The sequence below is a fragment of the Macrobrachium nipponense genome, chromosome 7 (genome assembly GCF_015104395.2).
Source record: "Macrobrachium nipponense isolate FS-2020 chromosome 7, ASM1510439v2, whole genome shotgun sequence".
In the NCBI taxonomy this organism is placed as follows: Eukaryota; Metazoa; Arthropoda; class Malacostraca; order Decapoda; family Palaemonidae; genus Macrobrachium; species Macrobrachium nipponense.
Window position 1 is genome coordinate 23,907,878 of NC_061109.1, and position 17,033 is coordinate 23,924,910.

Genomic DNA, 17,033 nt, shown 5'->3' on the forward strand with positions numbered 1-17,033 from the left:
GCAAATTTCAAAAATAGCTCACAAAGCTTCCTAGGAACTACTAATTTTCCAGTGATTCCCCCTTCACTACCTGACTTAATACAAACATGACACAAAACTTAGACCTTTACACAAAAAGTTTCCTTACACACATCATCGAGATCGTCATTCAGCTCACATTAAAAAATTCGGGTTAGTGTCTCATCCTCTCTCCGCAACTTGACTAGCTCATCCTTATCCAAAACGTTAGAGCCTAATTCATCACCGTAACTAGGACTACATACAGGTACATTTACTACGTTACTCTCGACAGCTACGCCTTCCCCTTGGCTCTCACTGTCCATGATAGAGTTTGGTCTCTCAGCTACACTCATGCTAAGATCAACCTCGCTACCTCTATCACACTCGTTCGAATCCACGAACTCACACTCGTTCGAATCCACGAACTCACTCACGTTCGAATCCACGAACTCACACTCGTTCGAATCCACGAACTCACACTCGTTCGAATCCACGAACTCACACTCGTTCGAATCCACGAACTCACACAAGTTCGAATCCACGAACTTCTTATTACCGTAGTCTACGTCTGTATCTAAATCCGACCTAGTTACTATCATTTCAGGCACTGGAATATTCCTCACAACAGGATTCACATTCTTGGATAAAGCCAAGTCATTACCGACAATAATGTCAACGCCTTTAACGGGCAAACTGTCCACAACGGGAAGTTTTACTTCTCCTGACACTACCTGACTTTCTAATTTCATTCAACTTCAAACAAAGACAAAGAACACAAGTGTTAGGAAATCCACCTAACATAACTTTCTCTTCCACATTGATTTCTGCCCTGTTCGGCACACACTCACTCCTTATCAGGGATACAGCGGCCCCTGTGTCTCGAAGCAAGACTACTTCTCTCGAATCTACTCCTCCAAGAGAGGAAACCACGCCTTCCGACAGAAATTCACCAAAAACTTTCCTAGTTTCTCTCATCACATCATCCCTACTTGACGAAAGGTTAACTAGCGATACTGGTTTCTTACCGTCCTTCCTTTCTGCTGCACAATTTCTCGCTAAATGCCCTTTCCCATTACTTCGGAAACAAGTTAATTCTGAGCCACTATATGCCATTCTACTCTTACAAACCTTAGACGTATGACCAGGTTTTCTGCATGAATAACAGGAATATTCACTTTTACTCGCATTGCTATTACTAGGACTGAAACCTTTACGGCTTTGTACTCTACCAGACGAAGGATCATTTAGTTTCCTACTAACACTCAAATTATGAGTTAGACTATATTCGTCAGCGAGCCTAGTTGCTCTTGCAAAAGATACTTCTCACCTATCCTCTATATAAAGTTTAATCTCAGGGGACACGTTATCTTTGAAGTTTTCTAACAACAAGTTCTTCAAACTATCAAAATCATCAACCTTAGCGGAAGTTAACCAATCAAAAAACAGCCTATCTAACTTCTTACCGTATTCTACATACGTAATATTTTCATCCTTTCTCAAATTTCTAAATTTCTTACGGTACGCCTCCGGTACTAGCCTATACGCGCTAAGAATGGTTTCTTTCACGATATCGTTATCATCACATTCCTCCTTAGACATGCAACTATACACAGTAAGTGCCCTACCACTCAAAACTGATTGCAAATATAAAGTCCACGTTTCTTTAGGACGCTGGCATACGGGAGACACTTTCAGGAATACCCGCTCGGTGTTTAAGGGTTAATAGGTTTAATTCACTGCTGCTAAAAGAAAAAATGCTAAAATTTCATTCTCTGATAAAAAAAAACTATACAGTCCAAGCCAAATATATGCAACAAGGCCTGTTTAGCATTTTTGGAGTTTCATACTAAACCAGTGTGGACAATTTCTTTATTTTCATATATAACTACATTTTGGGTGCGGAGGTGCATTTAAAATTTTTAATGTAGAATTTTCTTACTGTGTGTGGTAATTTGAAGAATTTCAGTAGTTTGTTTCTTGCTTCAAAGTGCTATTGAATTTTATAACTTTTCAGATAAGTATTGATGTTCCAAATTATCGTGAAGATATAGAGGACAGTTTGTTTCTCGGATCATCACCCATTCCAACACCAACAAGGTAAGCTGTTAATTGTAATTTACAACTACATGTAAGTAACTTACCCAGTAATTACATAGCTATAGTTCCTCTTGCACAGCAGCTTGAATTTAAAAAATTCCTGGGTAACTGTTGAGTTTAGTGCAGATAACAGGTCTCACCCAGTGACGGGAATACCAGGAAATTCTTAGCAAATAACCTCCTCCTGTTTCTGGCAGCGTTCAGGTAACTGTGTTCTTAAATTTGCCAGTCAGAAACTGGATTTCAGTTTAGAATTATCACCAATTTTGAATAGACTTCAAGCTTACAACTTAGAGGATTAGTATTTTTTTGGTATTAAGATTCGATTCAAGTTTGTCTTATTTTGCTACAGACATGAATTTGCAGTCAAATTGTTTAATAGTGTAATTTACTCATTAACGTAAACCTTGCGTTCATTGCCACCTTTACCGATTGGCGTGATGAAACTTAATACAATGTTAATACAATGTTACTTCAGCATTTGTACATAATCTGGTCCAGAACCTCCTTGAAAATAGCGCAAGGAATAATGTCAGTAGTATTAATGCGTTCCAGACCCCCAAAAATATTAACAAAAAATACATTTTACTGGCAGTAAACGGTTTTACATACAGAAAACAAGGAGAAATAAATATAAATGAATAATGAAATGAATAGTGAACATTTAACATCACTCTTACCTTTATGAAAGACTTGTTTAGCATATGGGAGGAGGAGCGGAGGGGAGAGTGAGGAGGAGAGGTTACCGTTTTGGAAGGGGAATCCCGCTCCAGAAGGACTTCAGGTATCATGAACCTATCTTGGGTTACTTCTCTAGGCTTTTTAGTGGCACTGTCTGAGGTTACTTACCCACTTGGTTTTTTTACTGGCACTAAGACCAGCTTGAGAGTCATTGACCACTGTTGTACAGCAAAAACTGTCCAGAGACATTTGTTTCTGACGTCTCTCTAAAATCTGCTTAAAGTGACACAATGCGTTGTCATTAAACATGTTAAAGACACGGATAGCTATGTCTTTGTTAGGATAATGTGTCCTAACAAAGTTTTAAACATCACTCCACATTGCAAACATTTCTTTAATCACTGAAGTAGGCACAGTATCCCCTTCTCTTTTCCTCCTCTTCCTCAGATTCCTCATCTGCTGTGCGTTGCTGTTCCTGCTGAAGGTGGCCATCCACAAGCTCTTCCATGTCCTCACCACTCACATCCAAGCCCAAGGACTTGCCCAGACACACCAAAGACTCCACAACAGGTAGGGTTGTCAGGATCAACCTCAAACCCCTCAAAATCCTTCTCGAGGTAACACTGGCCTTAATTTCCTCCATGCAGAGTTCATTGTCCTGAAAGTCACTCCCTTCCAAGCCTTATCTATTTGGCTTATGCAGTTGAAGATATTGAAATGATCCTTCCAGAACTCTCTTGGGTCAATAATGTGTCTGAGGTTACTTCAAAGCACCTTTGAAGCCGTGCCTTGGTGGAGAGATTCTTGAAGATCGAGATGATTTGCTGGTCCATGGGCTGTATGAGAGGAGTGGTATTAGGGGGCAAGAACTTCAATGTGATGAATTTAAATTCATCCAGCAACTGACCCTCCAAGCCAGGAGGATGTGCAGAGCCTTGTCTATTACCAGGAGCCACTTGAGGGGCAACTGATTATCCTGGAAGTATTTTTTATCCATAGGGTCCAACACTTCACTGACCCACCCGACGAAAATCTGCCTCGTAACCCATGCCTTTTTATGTGCCTTCCACATCACAGACAATTTGTTCTTGATCACATTGTTTTTCTGAACACTCGGGAGTTTCGGAGTGATAACACAAGTAGGGGCTTCACTTTGAAATCCCCACTGGCATTCCCACAGACCAAGAGTGTTAGCCTGTCCTTCATAGGTTTGTGCAATGGCAATGAACTTTCCTCCTAATTGATGTAGGTCCATTTTGTCATTTTCCTCCAGAACAGGCCTGTCTCATCACAATTGAAGGCCTGTTGAGGGAGGAATCCTTCAGCCTCAAGATATTCCTTGAATTTCTTAAATTCTTCGGCGGCATATTTGTCAGAACTTGAGCCTCCCCGTGCTGTACGACACTATGGATGCCCATACATTTTCTGAAGTTTTCGAACCAGCCTCTGCTGGCCTTGAAATCACTAAGAGCAGCACTTGTTGGCATTTTCTTGCTTAGATCAGCATGCAACGTGCTAGCTTTATCACAAATGATCGCTTCAGACACACTATCCCCCACTAATTGTTTTTCATGGATCCATACCAACATCTTCTCAACGTCTTCCACTAGTAGCGATCTGTTTCAATAATGACATGACCCCTTTTGCAACATCAGCTGCCTTGATTTCATGTGTATTTTTTAGGATAGACCTGATCGTAGACACCGACTTACCTTACATCCTAGTGAGATCAGCTACACATGTACTACTTTAGTACATCGCTACAAATTCTTTTTTAAATTCTATCATGCTCCTGGCCTTTATTTACCGATGGGGTGTCATTTGCAACTTTCTTTGGCCCCATGATGGCTACTTTGCAATGAATTTTTATGGCAGAATAAGCACAAAATAGAACAAACGTGCGGTGATGCAGACTACGAGCATGGAGATGCTTGTTAGATGAAACTAAGCCAGAATGGGTCACAACAGAAAACAGGATGCTTTGTTTGGGCGCTTGATCTGGGGCCCGGTCACACGCTGGGCCCCGGATGGAGCGTTACCGAGTGTACGAAAACCAAGGAAACGTATGATAAGACAAAATTTCAGAGAAAAAAAAGTCTACGAAAATAGAGGTTTTGACTGTATTGCATTTACTCTGAACTGATATTTTTGTTAATGTAATACATATCTTCAAGTCCTAAATAATGTTTGATAGGATTTGAGATATGTTTGTATGAAGGTACTCTGGGCACTAAAAAATGTGGTCAGTAAAGGTCAACTTTCCTTTTCTGAGTAGCATAATACAGTAGTACCTCAGGATACGAAATTAATCCATTCTGAGGCGTCCTTCTTAACCTGATTTTTTCGTATCTTGAACCAGATTTTAAATGTAAATTGCCTAATTCGTTTCAAGCCCTACAAAAACACCCCAGTAAATTATTTCCAGGCTTACAACACTTGTTCTAGGGTTACGACGCCGATCCGACGGAAGAAATATGACTCCAAAAAGGCAAAATACTGTACATACTTAAGTAATATTCAACTGCATGTAATGTTCAACCCCATTTTTACTGCATATATTAGGACTTTAGCATATGTCCCTTAGGAATAAGCCTAGCCTATGTTAGCAGTTGCTACTGTAGCCTAGTCTATGATTCTGACATCTAAACCTAAGAAACTAAAAGCTTAGAATATGCCAATAAAATGTATAAATAATCAGTATGTACTCATTTCAAATAATTATTAATTAATCATTAACTATAATCATTGACTATAATACACACACACACACACACACACACACACACACACACACACACACACACACACACACACACACACACACACACACACACACACAAAAGCTTCCGACCATTTGTTTACGTTCAGCACTACGATCGCCAAGCAACCACTTTTACCTAGCACACAGTATAGTAATCATAAATTTTCATTATCTCTCTTCAACCACTAAAATTACCAAACATGTACTCATTTCAAATAATTAAGTAACCATTAACTATAATAAAAAAAGAAAAAAAAATAAGCTTCCAACCTTTTGTTTACGTTCACACTACGAGTAGCGAACGATTACCAAGCTACCACTTTTACCTAGCACACAGTACAGTAATCATAAATTTTCATTCTTCCAACTACTGAAACTACCAAACATTATAATAACCATTCATTTCTATTCTTTATTCTATCTTTACCTAATGTTTTTTTTTTATTAAATGTATTACATGAATAATTTTTTCAATTTATAGCATCCTTTTACCAATAGAATACATAGAGCACATGGGGTAGATGATGACCAATAGGAGAGCAGGATCTTACGGCAGTGACTAGCATCAGGAACCAATGGGAGAGCGGGAGGATGGTGGCAAGTATACTTAGTTGGCAGCGCGCAAATTTTAAAATTGTTCTCAGTGGTCCGGGCGAATCTCGGGACTTTACAGTAACACCCTTTCGTAACCTGAAATATTTTCGTATGCAGAGGCAAAATAATCTTCGTATTTGCTTTCGTAACTTGAATTTTTCGTAAGTTGGGACTTCGTATGTCGAGGTTCCACTGTAAATGTAAATACAATGAGCCCCCTGTATTCATGTTCTAAAGATTTGCGGACTCCTATTCGCAGATTTTTCTGTTAAACGTATCTAATAATTATTCGCGGGAGGACTCGCTCATTTGCTGGTTTTTCAGTGGAACGAGTCTATAAAAATATTTATGGGTCCCCACTATTCACGGATGCAAAGTTTTCTGTATGTTCATATTTATTGTATAATATGTGACATTGAATAATATATTAAATCATATGGGTACTCACTGCTGATGAATATCAATTACAGTGGTCCCCCCCATATTTGGAGGATGCATACTAGAACCCCCCTTGAATAGTTAGAACCTACAAATAGTTTGAACCCCTTGAAAATATTGCAAAAAGTGCATTTTATGATGAAATTGATAAAAAACAGGAATTTGTGGATATTTCTCAGGGGAAAATACTGGAAATAGGCAAATTCCCCTCCAATGATGAGAGAAATCCTCCAATGTGCGAGTCCGTGAACCTGGAGAATGCAAATATGGCGAATCCACTGTATATAAATTGATGATGTATTAGTTGTGCAGCCCAATGAATGACGATGAAATGGAGGCTGCATCATGTTCATGTACTTGTACATTGTGTTTCACAAACATGGTATGATAGGACTTCATGCGATCATTAACAGTACAGTGAGCTCCCCGTATTCACGTTCTCAAGATTCGCAGACTTCTTTATTTGTGGATTTTTCTGTGGAACCTATATAAGAATTATTTGCTGGAGGACACACTCATTGGGAGTTGTTGTTGTCGTTGTTGTTGTCGTTGTTGTTGTCGTTGTTGTTGTTGTTGTTGTTGTGTTGTTGTTGTTGTTGGTTTTTTTTTTTTGTTTTTTTTTTTTTTTTTTTTTTTTTTTTGGTGGAACATGTCTAAAAATATACACAGGTCCCCACTATTCACAGATTGACAATGAATATTATAATATTAAATCATATGGGTACTTACAGGTGATTAATGTTGATTATAGGTGATATTAGTCGTGCAGTCCAATGAATGAAGAAGATAGATTGTACAGCAAAGTAGAGGAGTTACATCTCCTCTGAGGGTGCCTCTTCACCTTCTTCAGGAGGGGCTGTGCCAGGGGTTTTGTGAGGCTTGTAGATTCTCATTAAGGTGTTATGATAGAACTTCACTAGTTCACTAAGAATATTGATAAAATTTGTGGTCCTTTGTTCATTCTTTTCCCATGCCCTGACCATTGTCTGTCTGACTTCCCTGATCAATTTATATAGGCAGCCCCCACTTACTGTAGGTATCGATTACCAGCATTTCGGTTTTATGGTGCTTGTTCAATATATCCATAATAACTAGGTTTTACCCTATGTAGGGTTTATAACACCGTTGTCTGGTTATCGGTGACAATGTTTTGTGATGTAATAATTGTATACAGATGGCCCTCGGTTCGTGGCAGGGGTTCCGTTCCTGGCCACCGACACTGAGCAATTTTTTACGTTAAGCGATTTTAAAGTCTACGGCCACCGCACACCTCCAGTCAGAGAACTAGACCGGTTAATAGCGCCCTAGACCAGTCAATGGTGCCATAATCCTGCAGTGGTGCAATAAGTAAAATTATATTTATGCAGTAAAGTACTATAGAATTTACTTTACTGTACATTATAGTATTTTAAGTACTGTAAAGTGAAAAAAAGCCTACCTTTAATCCTTTGGGGGTGCCTTGTGAAGTATAATCCTTGTACAGTGGTATGTGCCCTTAAGGGGGCCGGCCGGAACCCCTATTATACAGTGGTATAGGGCGAAAAATGCAGTCATGAAAATATTCATGGAGCTTCATATGGCAATTGAGAATATGTATAAGAAATATTTAGTCAAAAATTCCTCTTACTGTCGTAGTTACAAGGTAATTCGTAAAACATAAAATCAATAAGCCTAAAACATTCATACCGTACAAGAAAATGCAATATTTCTTCTGTTATCGTAAATTTTGATAATTATTGGCAAAGAAATTGTGAGAAATGGCATCTGTAGAGATTCCGTGGCTCGCAGAAGCGAGTATCTGGTTCAACCATGAATCAGTGCGACCATAGACTTCAAGTAGATTACATGTTCGAGTTTCACCTCGTGACTTTCGCTTGCTTTCACGTATGTTTATGTATGTTTCGGCAAGAAGTTCATCATGCCAATGAGGAAAAGACAAGGAAAACATCTCGCTAACATAGACGAAGAAAAATCGCTCAAGCATTATTACAGAATATCATAATATATGCGTAGTTAGTGAAGAGAGAGGGGAGGGTTGCTTAGTAACGCCCCCTTCTTGCCTGACAGCACACGTCACACTATGACCAAGGCTACGATCTTTGAGCAAAGAGATCTTCATTTATGATAAATAACATAGTTTTGGTTTTTTAATACCCAAAATGGACTATGAAATTCATAATAATCATGATTTATTAATTGTCTTTGTAAAAAAGAGTACACATCTTCGAGTTTCACCTCTGACATTCTCTTGCATTTATGTTTGTTTATCTTTGTTTGGGCAAGAATGTCATCATGCCAAAGAGGAAAATACAAGAAAACATCTGCTAACATACAGAAGAAGAAAATTCGCTTTAATAAGCAGAGTTAGTGAAGGGGAGAGAGATTGGGTTTGGACGTAGGGAAGGAGTGCCCCATCTTTGCCTCAAGCAGTGCCCCAGGCTACGTATATGAGCAAAAGGGATCATCATTTATGATTAAATTATGATAAAAAATAAAATAGTTTTGGTTTATTAATACACAAAAAAAAAATGAAAATATACATTCATAATAATCATTATTTATTAACATTGTCTTTATAGAAATACGAAGGAAATCTTTGAACGCCCGTATCTCAAAACTATACTTATTGACCTTCAAAATCTATCTTCTCACTTAGTTTGCAAGCTATAACATTGGAATTTGGTATATAACTCAGAAAGACATTATAAAACAATCAAATAGAGCCCTTTTTTCCAATTTTTGTTTCGTCTTTTTTTTATACATTTTTTTCTCGTGATTTATAGGGTGGGTTTATTTTTTTACCATATTGAAAAAATTCATATCTAGCAAAAAAATGACTTTTAGAAAAAAAAAAAACTCCATTTGATTGGAGGTCTACATCAGGTCTATATATGGTAGTAATCCCAGGTATTAATATTAAATATCAAGGGAGGAGATAGAATTTGAAAAGTGGTTATTTTCGGGATAAATCGCCCTGGCGTCACAAAACCGAAGGTCAGAGGCGAAAATCATATGCGGTTTGGAGATGTCCCAAGTCACCTTATTAAGTGGTATGAATGTCAAAGTCCTGTCGTTAAAAAACGGCATTAGCCGGCCGGCCCCCTTAATCCGTTCCAACCCTCAAAATGCCACCCCATTTATGTTTCATGTTATTAAATAAGGGACATATATTTCTAAATAATAAATATTGTATAAAAACATAATAGAAAGAGTATATAAAGATATGATAAGGTTTTACACAGTTTACAGGTAGCTATAGTGTTCAAGTTACAATAATTCATCTTACGATAATCTAATTTTATAAGAGACCAAATTACGGTAGCCTAACTTTATCCCATCTTCTAGTTAAGTTCAAAAACAGCAAAAGGGAATGATGAAAGTATGATTTTAAAATTATATCTTAATGTGATAACTTTTTTTGCTATAGATCAAAGATCAATAAGGAAATATACTGCTAAATTTAGACCTGGTTATAGCTGAGGCTGAGAAAACTGTTCAAGCTGCTAATGACCATTATCGTGCATCGGCAACAAGGACCAGTAAACGTATGCCATCAAACACAACCGTAAATAAAATTGAGATTAAATAATTTTAATCAAAAGTACTGTGCTTGAAAGAACACATGTCACTTGGTTTCACGCTGATAGAAGATAAATAACGTAACGTTCATATTACGATGACATAAAGGAAATCGCAAACTGAATCGCATAATATTTTTTGCTCTATAATATGTCGCCAACATCATCTGTTATCGGAAAAAAAATAAAAACATGTCTTAATAAGGAAAAATAACCTTGTCTCATATAGGGCAGGTATCTAGATATTTGTTTATACTAACTAGAAGCAAGAAAATTTGCTCAAAATTGAGTTAGATATGACGAAACAAACTCGTATTCGCCATCCAACTCACACAGCCAATCTTCCACACGCACTCCTCCCAAAACACATTGTCACAACATACTTATCTCCAAGCACTTATTTTGCATTCCCTCAATCTCTTCCTCACTCAATAAATCATTCTCACTTCCAGCAATATCAATCATACCTGCAAAGTCTGCTACAAGCACATTACTATCTTGAATCCTAGCTATTTTTCTACCCCCCTTTCTAAGAATCCCGTTTCCTATATCTACACCTGTAAGTGTTTACATAATAAAAAATATGGAATGTTAGTCCATATATATAAAAGACCAGATTGCTTGCAGGAATGTGATCAGACTAGAGATGCTAAAGATGACGTATACAATAATATGTAGGCTAAGTTGACATGCCGTCATCTGTGGTCATTCATTTGTTTTGAAACAGTCCAAGCTCCCTGCTTGAGACAACTACCCCGACCTATTATTCAAACGGCCTACGTGATCTGTAGCGTGTCTTATTCGATTTGTGTTCGTATGAAACTATGTCATCTGATAGTATGTTCATATGTTCGAACTACTGTCTGTTCCTTCATAACTTGTAACAGAGATGGTAGACAGGCAGAACAGAGTTAGCTATCGTTATTAGAAGACCTGTACCTCTTTACCTAAGCTTTATCATGTAGAGGAATAGGATTAGCCATCATCATTGGCAGAAGCGATCAAGCTATCGTCATAGAAGACTTTTGTACGATCATACCTGATCTTCATCGTGTAAAACTTCAGAAGAATATACTATTTTTATACCTTGTGTTTCTACAAGAACCTCACCGAACCATGAGTTTAAACACATCGTCGTAAAGATAATACCGACTTCGTTAAGTGATCTACAAAACCCAGACACTCCATTGAAGATGGAAGTGCAATACCAACCGACTTAGCGTAAATTTATCGCTAGTCTAACATTACCTCATAGGGCGCCTTATCATACAAGGCACAAGCCCTAATATTGGTGGCCAGCGGACCAGAAGAACTCTACAACGTCCTACGAAGAAAAAACAGAATAATAAATCATGAAGTCAACGACGACGAAAGCAGCAGATTCTTCAAGCAACCTAGTATCATCATTAGTGAGCGACTTCAGAAAACAACAAGATTCGTCAAGCAACTTAGTATCATCGTTAGTGAATAACTTCAAGAAACAAAACCGACGTGTCCTTTTCCTACGGCAACGGAAGCTTCGTCTCTCATTAGAATCATTCAAGAAAACATCGTTAGTGAGCGTTTCCGGCACTGCAAGAAACAAACCGAACGCGTCTGCAGCATCGGATTTTCAAGGGCTCGAATCATCGAAACAACGCGCACGGGGGAAACTGAAGCCAAACTAGGTCGTCTGCTAAGTAGAGAAGGAGGGACCAAGGCCGTGTGTCGTTTATCGGAACACGTGACTTCCCACAAAAGCAAGCTAAGTACAATTTTTTATTCATTTGGAGTAACTTTGAGTGTTCCTTTGCAGGTCGAATTTCGTTATTCCTGTGGCTGAAGTTACGAGACATTCTTAATAATCTTACTTTTTTACAGAAATTATCTATATCATTGAGATTTCGCTACTGCGAGTTTTTATCTTTGAGTGTCTGTTCCAGAAGTTCTACTGAAATATCATAATCATATACTATGTTAATTTTATCATTTTGGGTTGAGTTATTAATCCCTTACGTAACAAATCATGTTAAACAGTGAATATGCGTTTACGCAGTGGACGTCTGTATTTATACAGATGCATGGATAGGGTCGTTAAGCACCGTAGTGATTAGAAAACACACAAAAAACAAGTGGAACACCCGTACAAATCTAGATAAATTAGAGGTAACACTATTTCGGGTCATGACAATAAATGCTCCTTTGCAAAGTCCCGATCGCAGTTTTAGCCTTGAGTTTTTGAGTTATATAAAATATCGAACCTCAATGACTCAACTCAACTTTAAAAATATGGCTGGATTGCAAGGAATAACATGTCTGTAAAAAACTTTCATCAGGCTAAATGCGCTGACCAGGATCCCTCACTATTTCAAATTTTAGCAAAGAATGAAGTACAAACAGTTAATATTGAATACAGTAGAGATACTTGTCTTATTAGTAATCGCTCAGTTCCTAATAGTTAGTCATTCATTGCTTTATACGTAACCAGCAACGTTATGCTAAAAACACACAATATGTTGCCGATGGTAATAAAGAGAAGGATCCTAATTATTACAAAAAGAAATAGAAACAGTAGCCCGTTCAGAATCAAACAAGCAAACTCGGTGACTGTGTCACCTAGTCAAGCGGTCAAGGTTAGTCAGATCTGCCGAAGTGTTCAAAGCAAAGCAAATTCCACACAATAAGCGACTCTAGCAGAGTGGGGAAAAACGATGTTGGTTCATACCAATATCTTTTTGAATTAAAAAGGATTTTTCCTATGAAACACACGACCGTATAAGTAATCAGAGCAGGTTTTCGTTTTAATTTTTATACATTAAGTTATAATAAATACTGGTGGATTAAGCCCAACTGTACGCGCCGTAAAAAATTAGAATATCTTGTTTTATTTCTTTAGTACACGCAAATATCTTGTATTTTTACGGACTCACCGTCTGTTGTTCGAACTTCCCTAATGAGAAGTCCGGATAAGCGAGCGCTTACAGATACCTCTATAGTTATAAAAAACATTGATCTGTATCTAGTGTAATTGTAAGATCCATCTAGGGGTATACAAAATATTATTCATTTACATCCTGAAAAATAAGGCGTGTTTATCAAAGGAAAATCCTATAAACTTCAAACATAGTAAAATCCGTTTGAACAAAAATGAGACAGTTAATCAAATAATAACTTATATAAAGGAACTATACATTTGTCTCATAAATCGTAACATTGTTCAAATGACCCAACAGAATTCTCCCACAACCGCAGTCGTACTTTGCATGCAAAATCTCGAGAAGCATGCACCCTCGAATGTCTTAGTGCGTGTAAAAAGACTTTGCTGGGAAATGAAATTTTAATCCTTCCCGACACTGAAATATAACGATTTCCGCGAACAAAGCCCTAATATTTTTTTTTTTCAGACATTCTTCTCATGCGGGTGGAGAATTAAAACACTAAAATATCATTTGAAAATACTAAAGTCGTATCTCTTACAGCAAGTAACGTAACTCTTAGCTGGCTGAGAGCAATCTCCTGCCAAGTGACGACGTCATCATTGCCGTATCAGCATTTGTTCCTTTTAACCTCAATAATCTGCTTACACAGGCTTCATCTGTGTGTCGTCTCTGCTTGCAAAAGCAGATTGACTGAAGAAAGGAATGCTTAGCCCGACCTTCTCATGGGCAAGGCAGACGTTAGGTACAGATGTCTATCCGTATGCGCAATGCAACATTTAGCTAAGGAGTTGCATCATTTTTAAAAATTAATAACAAAATAAGCAAATAGAATTTCTATAACAACAAAATGAATAAATTTTTTTCTGAACCTCATAGACATTTAGAAGTCATCAAGATATGTATAAGAAATATTTACTTGCAACATTAGCCTATTACAATTCAAGTAAAACATTCATGGGAAAATGTCACATTTTCTTTTCTTGAAAAAACCCCAAGTTTATTTAGAAATTAGTTACATAGTGGGTTTTTTTCGTTGCATCTCCTACCTATTAATAAAGTTTTAAAAAAAATTAACCTCAGAGGATGCGCGCGAGAAAATTGAATATGAAACTTTTGTTAGGGCACATAGAATCATGATTAATATTCTCTTTGACTCTTATGCTCGCCTGGCAATCTTACAAATAGCTCCATTTTTCCGAACTTCTTTGTCTAGTTAAACTTACTACCCAGTAATATCGAATTTTCTTTGAGATTCGTATTGATATCTATTTATTTTTTTATAATTATTGGATATTTTTACGAGTCATCATAGACCTGGATAGGTTCACTCATTGTTAATGCCATGGATAAAAGTTTGTACAGCGGACTCTTCTGAATTCCAAAATATCAGCGAATTCATGTGGTTAAGTCTGGTCTAAATGGCTCTCTCCCCTCCCTGTATTTGGATGTCGTCTGAATTTACTTTGCCCTTGTGACAAGTATAATTTCACTTGCAGGCTGATTAATGGAACCGGTTACAGTATCCTGCAGTACGAGAGTTTCACATAGCAACTTCGAAAAAAATCGTTTCGTCGCAGCGGACGACTACAGTCAAGTAACAACCGCCTACAATGTGAAAGGAATTTCATGGACTTCTTCGCCGACACCGTATCTCGTCGTTAATCTCGTTTTAATGCGGAACGCTCCAGCGGCTGTCTCGGAATTCGACTACAAAAGGGACATACTTCCGACAATTACGACCCGAAGGATATTCAACTCTACTTTGCTGGCGAAGGACTCGTGCTGGGATGATCTATTCATCGCGAACGTAATCGTGTAGCTTAGGATGCAGAGAATAAGTGTGAGCGCAAAATGGAACGTTGGACCCGCCCAGGCAAATTTTCCCCTTGTTTTAACCATTGAAAAAAGGCCGTTTCATTTGGCTAAAGGTGGTTGTCTGGAACTGTGTAATGGACGAAAAGTTGTTCGAACGCTAGTTAAAAGTGAAGTAGTATAACCTCGGTCATGTATCCTATATATATAAAGTATCATGTATCCTATATATAATTGATCATAAATAACAGAGTCGAAATATATCTTTGCGTGTACGCAATAGGAATCTCTTATATAAATGATCATAAATAACTGAATCTAAATATATCTTTGCGTGTACGCAATAGGAATCTCTTATATAATGATCATAAATAACAGAATCTAAATATATCTTTGCGTGTACGCAATAGGAATCTATTTAAAGTGCACATATATTAATCATAATTATATGAATCCATATACATATGTATAAACAAATCAGGTAGCCTATAATCAATCTGTTACCTTTTTTTCTTACCAATATCTGGCAGTTATATATGAGTTAGTATATTGATTAATGAATCAGATATATAACATTTAGCATAAAAATCAACGAATCAATCAGCATAAACATTAATAATTTTATCAATTCATATATGAAATTTTTTATCAGTTAAAATATGATTTTTATCATGTTAATCTTCATTCTATGCAATTATCAGAGTACATTAGTATTTTCTGTAGCATAAGTATCTTAAAGAGATGAAGTGAAAAAACTGTATCATTATATATATCATGTGATCACTATTATTTACCAATATCATTGTTTTATATTTTATTACTTGAATCAATTCATGTACACCGTGAATTTTTATTTACTTATATATATATATTCACATAGTGTCTGTATCACACTCCTATAAGTCAAATGCAAGTCAAGTTTGAGTAATATTCAGTGGTTTGTTTTGGTTTTGGTAGCTGACCGAGCTAATGTAAGTGTTTACATAATAAAAATATGGAATGTTAGTCCATATATATAAAAGACCAGATTGCTTGCAGGAATGTGATCAGACTAGAGATGCTAAAGATGACGTATACAATAAGTATGTAGGCTAAGTTGACATGCCGTCATCTGTGGTCATTCATTTGTTTTGAAACAGTCCAAGCTCCCTGCTTGAGACAACTACCCCGACCTATTATTCAAACGGCCTACGTGATCTGTAGCGTGTCTTATTCGATTGTGTGTTCGTATGAAACTATGTCATCTGATAGTATGTTCATATGTTCGAACTACTGTCTGTTCCTTCATAACTTGTAACAGAGATGGTAGACAGGCAGAACAGAGTTAGCTATCGTTATTAGAAGACCTGTACCTCTTTACCTAAGCTTTATCATGTAGAGGAATAGGATTAGCCATCATCATTGGCAGAAGCGATCAAGCTATCGTCATAGAAGACTTGTACGATCATACCTGATCTTCATCGTGTAAAACTTCAGAAGAATATACTATTTTTATACCTTGTGTTTTCTACAAGAACCTCACCGAACCATGAGTTTAACACTCGTCGTAAAGATAATACCGACTTCGTAAGTGATCTACAAAACCCAGACACTCCATTGAAGATGGAAGTGCAATACCAACCGACTTAGCGTAAATTTATCGCTAGTCTAACATTACCTCATAGGGCGCCTTATCATACAAGGCACAAGCCCTAATACACCTGCCTCATGCATCCTCAAAAAATCTGTCCCTATCAAAAAGCAAGCTGGCATATTGTTTTCTCCCATAATTATAAAGTTATGTATTACTTAAATATCTCCTAACCTTTAATCATACCTCTTTCCATACTAAAACACTTCTTGTCCTAACCCATGTATTCTTACACTTGTACACTGCCTTTTCACTTCCTAATCGCATCTCTCAAGTTCACTTACTACTGACCCACTCACTAAGGAAACTTGTGCCCCATGTCAACTAAACTACAGTACTCACTACATTTATTCTGACACTTCACCATTCTTCCCTTGAGTCCCATGCATACACACATTCCCCCTCATTTTGGGACCACCTTGATGTGGTGAGGGGCTCTCGAACCTTAGGAATTTCTTTCCAGGTTCGAACCCGAGAGTCCCATATAACATTATATATTTTTTGGTTAATATCTGTGGATTTTT

The 17,033-nt window shown here is 37.3% G+C and overlaps 1 long non-coding RNA gene across 1 annotated transcript in view; it reads left to right on the plus strand.

Moving 5' to 3' along the window:
- Positions 1-2,002: 2,002 nt before the first annotated feature.
- LOC135216995 (uncharacterized) overlaps positions 2,003-17,033 on the plus strand; it is a 64,351-nt gene continuing 49,320 nt past the window's right edge. The window contains exon 1 of the long non-coding RNA XR_010314995.1: positions 2,003-2,097. This is a non-coding gene — a long non-coding RNA (uncharacterized LOC135216995). The remainder of the gene's footprint in view (positions 2,098-17,033) is intronic.